This window comes from Malania oleifera, chromosome 2 (assembly GCF_029873635.1).
Source record: "Malania oleifera isolate guangnan ecotype guangnan chromosome 2, ASM2987363v1, whole genome shotgun sequence".
NCBI lineage: Eukaryota > Viridiplantae > Streptophyta > Magnoliopsida > Santalales > Ximeniaceae > Malania > Malania oleifera.
Genome location: NC_080418.1, coordinates 11,353,895 through 11,360,630, shown reverse-complemented (window position 1 = coordinate 11,360,630; position 6,736 = coordinate 11,353,895). Strand labels below are relative to the sequence as shown.

Genomic DNA, 6,736 nt, shown 5'->3' with positions numbered 1-6,736 from the left:
ACCGAACTTCAAGCACTTCAGTCAACCGAAATCGTCTCGGTCGACTAGTGCTCTCGGGTTCCCCCATTATTTTTACCGTGGTTAATATTTTTAAACGGGGTTAATTTGGCTAAAATGATTTAAAACAATATTAATAATACCCTACATGTCCTAATGGCTATAATTTTTCCTATCTCTATATATAGGCCTTCATTTGTAAAAATTAGTGAGAGATTAGTCAAAATAATTAGCAAAAATCATCTCTATTTCAAAATCTTATTTTGCCCAAAATACTCTCAAATATTTATTCCCTTGATACATCTTGATATTGTGAGAGTTTATTAAGTGTTCCTATGTTTATGAGATATTACTAATACTCCCATTGTTCTTGTTTGATTTATTGATTTTAGGGGAGTTTAGTTAAGTTTATCACACTGATTTCAATATTATAAATCTTGTGTTGGGATTAACTAGCAAGCTTAGGATATTTGCATTGTCATTGCAAGTGTTTCATAGCTTTGATTTTGTTGTGCAAAATATTTTCTACAAGTTAAAATATTTTTCAAACTACTCACATACTTATTTCATTGAAGGAAATCTTTTGGACTAGTTTAAATACTTGATTAACATCTTTGAAACCCTGATTTTCTATTAAGATTTCATTTAGCTTGTTTCAAAGATAAAGCTTGTTTAGAACACTCTTATGCTTGACTGAATATAATTATCATATTGAGTGTACATTGCACACATACACCACTGAACTTACAAATCCTATATATTTGGTATGGATTGATTATTACTTGTGCGTGTTGGGTACATATCTGCTTTACATGAAAATACAATCACTGTACCAACTTGATTGAGAAAAATACTGTTGTATTTCCAGACGTGGCCTGAGGGGGCGGTAATCTAACCCTGTAATGATTGTGTAAAGGTTGGGGTCAGCCCTATGAATTTGACCTAGGGCTTCTCCGCCCCGCAAGGAGAATTTGTAAAGGTTGAGGTCAGTCCTATGCTAATTGACCTGGTTGTAATCAATGCTGTTGTACCCGTTAAGTGAGCATTAATAGAATCCTCAGACTTGCGAGCTAGAGGCGAGAACGTAGGCACAGTTGGTCGAACCCCGATAACATATCGTGTGTGCACTTGATTTTACTGTAATTTATTTACTGCACGTGTATGTTATTCTTCAATTGTCGGTGAATGCTATGCATGATTTAAATTTCTGCATATTACATTTATTTGTGCATTTGGAATTACATAAAAAGACCCTCGGTTGTGAAAAACTATTAACATCTGGTTTAACCTAAAAATAAGTTTTAAAATTTCGAATTCACCCCTCCCCCTCTTGGAAATACACCAAAGCTAACGAAATTTCTCGAGAATACTTTTAAAAACCAAAAAAAAAAAAATGAAAGGAAAAAAAAAAAATGAAAGGGAAACTTATCCTCAATGGTGTTTGAACCAATTTTGGATCTAGAAATGAGAAACTTGAAGTTCCTTTACTCATTTTTCCCTTCCTTGATTTAGACATGCAAAAGGAAAAAGAGTGAGATTGAAGCAAAAAGAGAAACAAAGAGAGAAACTTTAAGAGAAGAATGTATGCAAGAAGAAGAAAGAAGAAGAGAGAGAAGAAGAAAAAAGAGGAAAAAGAAGGCAAGAAAAAATATGAAAGAGAAAAAAATAAAAAAGAGAGATAGAGGAATCTAAGAGGAAGAAGAGTGAGATTGAAAGAAAAAAAAAGTAGATAGAGAGAAGAACATAAGAGATATCTGAGAGAGAAAAGAATTGGTGCGAGAAGAAGAGAGAGAGCAAAAAGGAGTTTTTATATGGGTGTTAGTGGGACACATGTCACCATTCGTATGGTGACACATGGCACAACCAAGATCGCGCTTTCGAAAGGCGACATGGTGCAATCCTAGCTGTCCAAAATGTGTTTTTTCTAAGCGGCTACATTACTGTCATATCAACAATCTATGATAAATACCCAGAATCAACTAGATACCACCACGTGGTAGATAATGTCATGATGACATCATCCTATTACAATGAATTAAAAAATAAAAAATAAAAAAAAATTAGAACCACGTGCCACCATTGTAGGTGGATACGTGGTCCACTTATCCCAATCAAGTGAGACCCGATTCAAAAGAGTTCAACTAGTCTGATTTTTAAACTATTGGTTTGTTTATTTTACTTATAATTTAATTTATAATTATTTTTTAAAATTTTAAAAATTATAAAAAATAAATAAATAAAAAAATAGAAAGAAATATTTTATTTGAGTTATTTTGACTTGAATAACCAAAAAAGGAAAAATAAAAATTACCAAAAACTAAAGAAAAGTCTTTAAAAATCCCAGAAAATTTTAGAAAAATGTCAAAAAAGTTTCTCCAAAATTTTACAAATATTTTTGGAACAGTCTGGGAATATTTTAGAGACTTTTTTTTGCCCAGACTTGTTGATTTTTTATTATCTGTATATAATCTTTTTTTTTTTTTTGTGCATCACAATAATTTAATAAAGAGTAAAGAAGTATTTCAGACCTCACATATATAAGTTTTTAGGGGAATTTATCTAACAAGATTCCCTCCTTTACAGGTCTTGTTATACATTCCTAAATCATACTTAATTTTTCACTTTCCCTTTAGATTTTTATTTATTTATTTATTTAAAAGGAGTCAATTAATGACCATTAAATTTAACTTAGGGATAATTCATGATTAATTAGGTACTGTTCGTAGATTGGGTGTATAAGGGGTGCTAGTACCTTTTTTTCGTATAACTGAACTCCCGGTCTCAACTCTGGTAAAAGCAAATTGAGATTACTGCTTCCTTAGCATAAACTTAGTCTAGAGACCAACTGACGAGTAGTAATTAGATGAACTAACCACACCTAAGTAAATAACAGGTTAGTGGCAACTCCATTGAACTTTCAATATTATTATTTATTGTTATTTCAGGCCTTTCTTCGGGACGTTACGACAAGAAACTTAACATATTCTCGAATTGAATGATGCACCGGTTCAATCATTTTGTATCAATTAATTGACATAAGTATAACAAAATAATTTTATTATTATTTTATATTTTTCAAAAAATATATGAAAATAAAAATAAAATGATATTGAATTAAATAAATTAAATTAAAAAATTAGCCAGTGTAATGTCTTGAAAAGTGAATAAACAAATTGGAAACTTTATCGATTCTCGATTTGAACAGTTTGTCAGACAATCACTTTGGATTAATCAATTGATATAAGTATGATAAAATAATTTTATTATTATTTTAAAATTTTTAAAAATATATAAAAATAAATAATACTAATAAATCATAAAAATGCTTATCAACTATAGTATTGCAAAATGCTTATTAGATGTAATTTTATAAAAATTTAATGACTAAACACATCATTAAAACAAATAAAACATAATTCAATATTTTTAAATTCAAGTAACCTATCAACCATAATGCTAAAAAAAACATAAACTAAAATTTCAAAATTCAAATTTTATAAATCAAAATTATAAAGTTGAATACTATTTATTCTTTGTGTATAATAAGTGTTGAATAGATAAAGATTGCCTAAATTTATATTAATTGGTTAACCTTTGATCTAACCAATTCACCAATTTAAATATATATATATATATATATATATATATATATATATATATTTTAACCATGTATCTATCTTATTAAATATGAATTCAACTAACCGGTTGATATGAATCATTTTTAAAACTATATTTTAATTTTGAAGATACGTTTAGTCATTTAATTTATATGTAAATTGTATATAACAACTTTTGAAACAATAAAATTATTTATTTTACATATATTTTTTATTTTTAAAAAATAATAATTAATTATATTGTCATACCTATGTGAGCCAGTTCATTCGAACTACTCGGGTGATTAACTAGAGAGCTAGATATTCAATTTATTTGTAATTTTAATTTTTAAAATTTTTTGACTTTATTTATTAGACTGATATTACTTTTTAAAATTATTTAATCACAAGTGAATAAAAAATAACAAAATTATTAATTTATTTATTTTTTCATATGTCATTTTACTAAATTTTAATCCTTTCATTAACTATGATACGACAAAAGTAATCAATTAACTTTGGCCGGCAACCACTACTGCCTAGCGCGCCTTGAAAGCAGCGCAGCGGACAAACAAAATCCCTGATTTTGACGCTCTCTCCTCCCCTGCCGCATTTCGAAAGAAGTTCGTTCTTCCTCATTTTTCTCCTTCTCCCCACTTTGATTTCATCCGTTTATTTTCTTGCGCGCTTTGATTCATAAATTTATCGTTTGCAATCGAACTCTGGGGAATGTCTTAGTAATTATTTTCTGCAATTGCATAAACGGGTTCAAAATGAATGATGACAGAGTCTTCCCCGGCTGACCATTGCCCTGGTTTTTTCACGAACAGACCTACTTTCAGTGACTACTGTTTCATGCCAACTTCATGGGTTTGTCTTCCCTTCCACTGGAGCAAGCCCCGGGGAATTTGGCTCCGACGTCGACTGCGAATCCGGATGTAGATTCCGCCGGGGACGATGGCTTTTCTGATCAAGTTTTCCAATACATAGCGCAAATGCTTATGGAAGAGGACCTGGACGAGGAGTGGAGCCTGTTGCTTGAACCTGCGGCTCTCCGAGCTACCGAGAAATCGTTGTACGAAGCTGTGGGTAAGAAGTATCCTCCCTCCCCTGCCCACCCACTCACTCTCGGCTGTCCTAATAATATTTCCCCTGATTGTAATGCTACTACTAGCAATTATTCTGTTTCTCAGTCCAACACTTCAGAAATGGAAGGCGGGGTCAGTGGGAGCCTCGAAATGCATCAGCCTTTTCTAAGTACACTTAATTTTTGGAAAAGTATTAGCGGGGGCGACTACAAACTGCAGTTTCAGAGAGGCCAAGAGGAAGCTAGCAAGTTCCTTCCTCGTGAAAATCTTCTACTTGTTAATTTGGAAAACTCTAACACCAAGTTAACTCCAAAGTCGTCCAAGGACGATGACACTCCTAATGCAAATGAGGATGACAGGGAGTATTCGTCTGCTGTCGTGAGGGGAAAGAAGAATCATCACAGGGAGGACTCGGATGAAGAACGGAGGAGAACAAAGCAATTGGCGGTTTCGGGCGAAGAGGACGAGTTATCAGAGATGCTTGACAATGTTTTTCTCTTTCCAGCTGAAAAAAATAAGAATACTGTTGAGTCATTGCCGGACAGTAGTGCCGGCGAGTCGTTGCCGGTGCAGAATGTGGAAGCATGTGGGTTTAACCCTGGGAAGGGAGCAAAGAGAACAGGAAATGAAGAGCTAGTTGATTTGAGGGCTTATCTTGTTCTGTGTGCACAGGATATCGCTGCTGAAGATTGGAAAACTGCAAAAGAACGATTGAAGGAGATTCGGAAGCACTCTTCTCCCTTCGGAGATGGGCTTCAGAGGTGTGCCCACTATTTTGCCAATGCCCTCGAAGCACGCTTGGCGGGCACTGGTACTCAAATTTATGCTGCTTTGTCATCTAAGATGCCATCAGCTGCGGCCATGCTGAAAGCTTACCGGTCTTTTGTTTCAATCTGTCCATTTAGAAGGATCTCTTTTTATTTCGCAAATCAGCACATTTTGAATTTAGCCAGAAAGGCGAGGGAGATTCATATTATAGATTTTGGTATCCTGTATGGTTCCAATGGCCCATGATTATCCAAGATCTCTCTACCTTTGTTGGTGGGCCTCCCATGCTTCGTGTTACAGGAATAGAGTTTCCCGGACCAGGTTTTCGCCCAGCAAGAAAAGTTGAGGACACGGGCCGCCGTCTAGCAACTTATTGTAAGCGCTTTAATGTCCCATTTGAGTATAATGCTATAGCAAAGAAATGGGAAACTATCAAAGCCAGTGACCTCAAGATTGACAAAAATGAGGTCGTCATTGTTAACTGCCTGTTCCGACTTGAGGCAGTATGTGACGAGAGTGTTGCATTGGATAGTTCGAGGAATGTTACTCTAAACTTAATCCGAAAGATAAACCCAAATATATTCATTCATGGTGTTTATAATGGATATTATAATGTCCCTTTCTTTGTTACACGGTTTCAGGAGACATTTTTCCACTACTTGTCATTGTTTGACATGATGGATACAAATTTTACCCGTGAAAGTCAAGACAGATTGATATTTGAAAAAGAGTTTTTTGGGATGGTAATGATGAATATTATAGCATGTGAGGGTTCAATGAGGTTTTTCAGAGCCGAAACATACAGGCAATGGAAGATTCGAAATATGAGAGCTGGGTTTAAGCAGCTCCGACTAGGCACAGAACTAATGAACACATTGAAGGTTAAGGTGAAATCTGGCTACCACAAAGATTTCTTGATTGATAAAGATGGACAATGGCTGCTGCAAGGATGGAGAGGTCGAGTGTTGATGGCTCTCTCTTGCTGGGTTTCAAATGATTCTTGAGGGCATTTTTTAAAAACTCATAATCAGTGAGCTAAGTTAGAAATTCTTCTAAAAATATGATTGAATTCATGTCTTATGTCCCATTGGTTCTAGTGGTTTTGTTGAAAATATGACATTTTTGTTTTTATGCTCACTTTGTGGAGAAAATTCTCACCTAAAAAGAAGTATTCACTATAAAGAACAGAGTTGGGACTATAATTTTAGCAGCTAGAAGTTGGCTTATGGTTGCTTGGTTACACTAAATTTGATTTTTATTTTACATAAAACATCTACCCTTTTACCA

The 6,736-nt window shown here is 33.8% G+C and overlaps 1 pseudogene; it reads left to right on the top strand.

Annotated features, from left to right (window-relative positions):
- The first annotated feature begins 4,459 nt into the window (after positions 1-4,459).
- Positions 4,460-6,453, top strand: LOC131148044 (scarecrow-like protein 14; annotated as a pseudogene).
- The last annotated feature ends 283 nt before the right edge of the window (positions 6,454-6,736 follow it).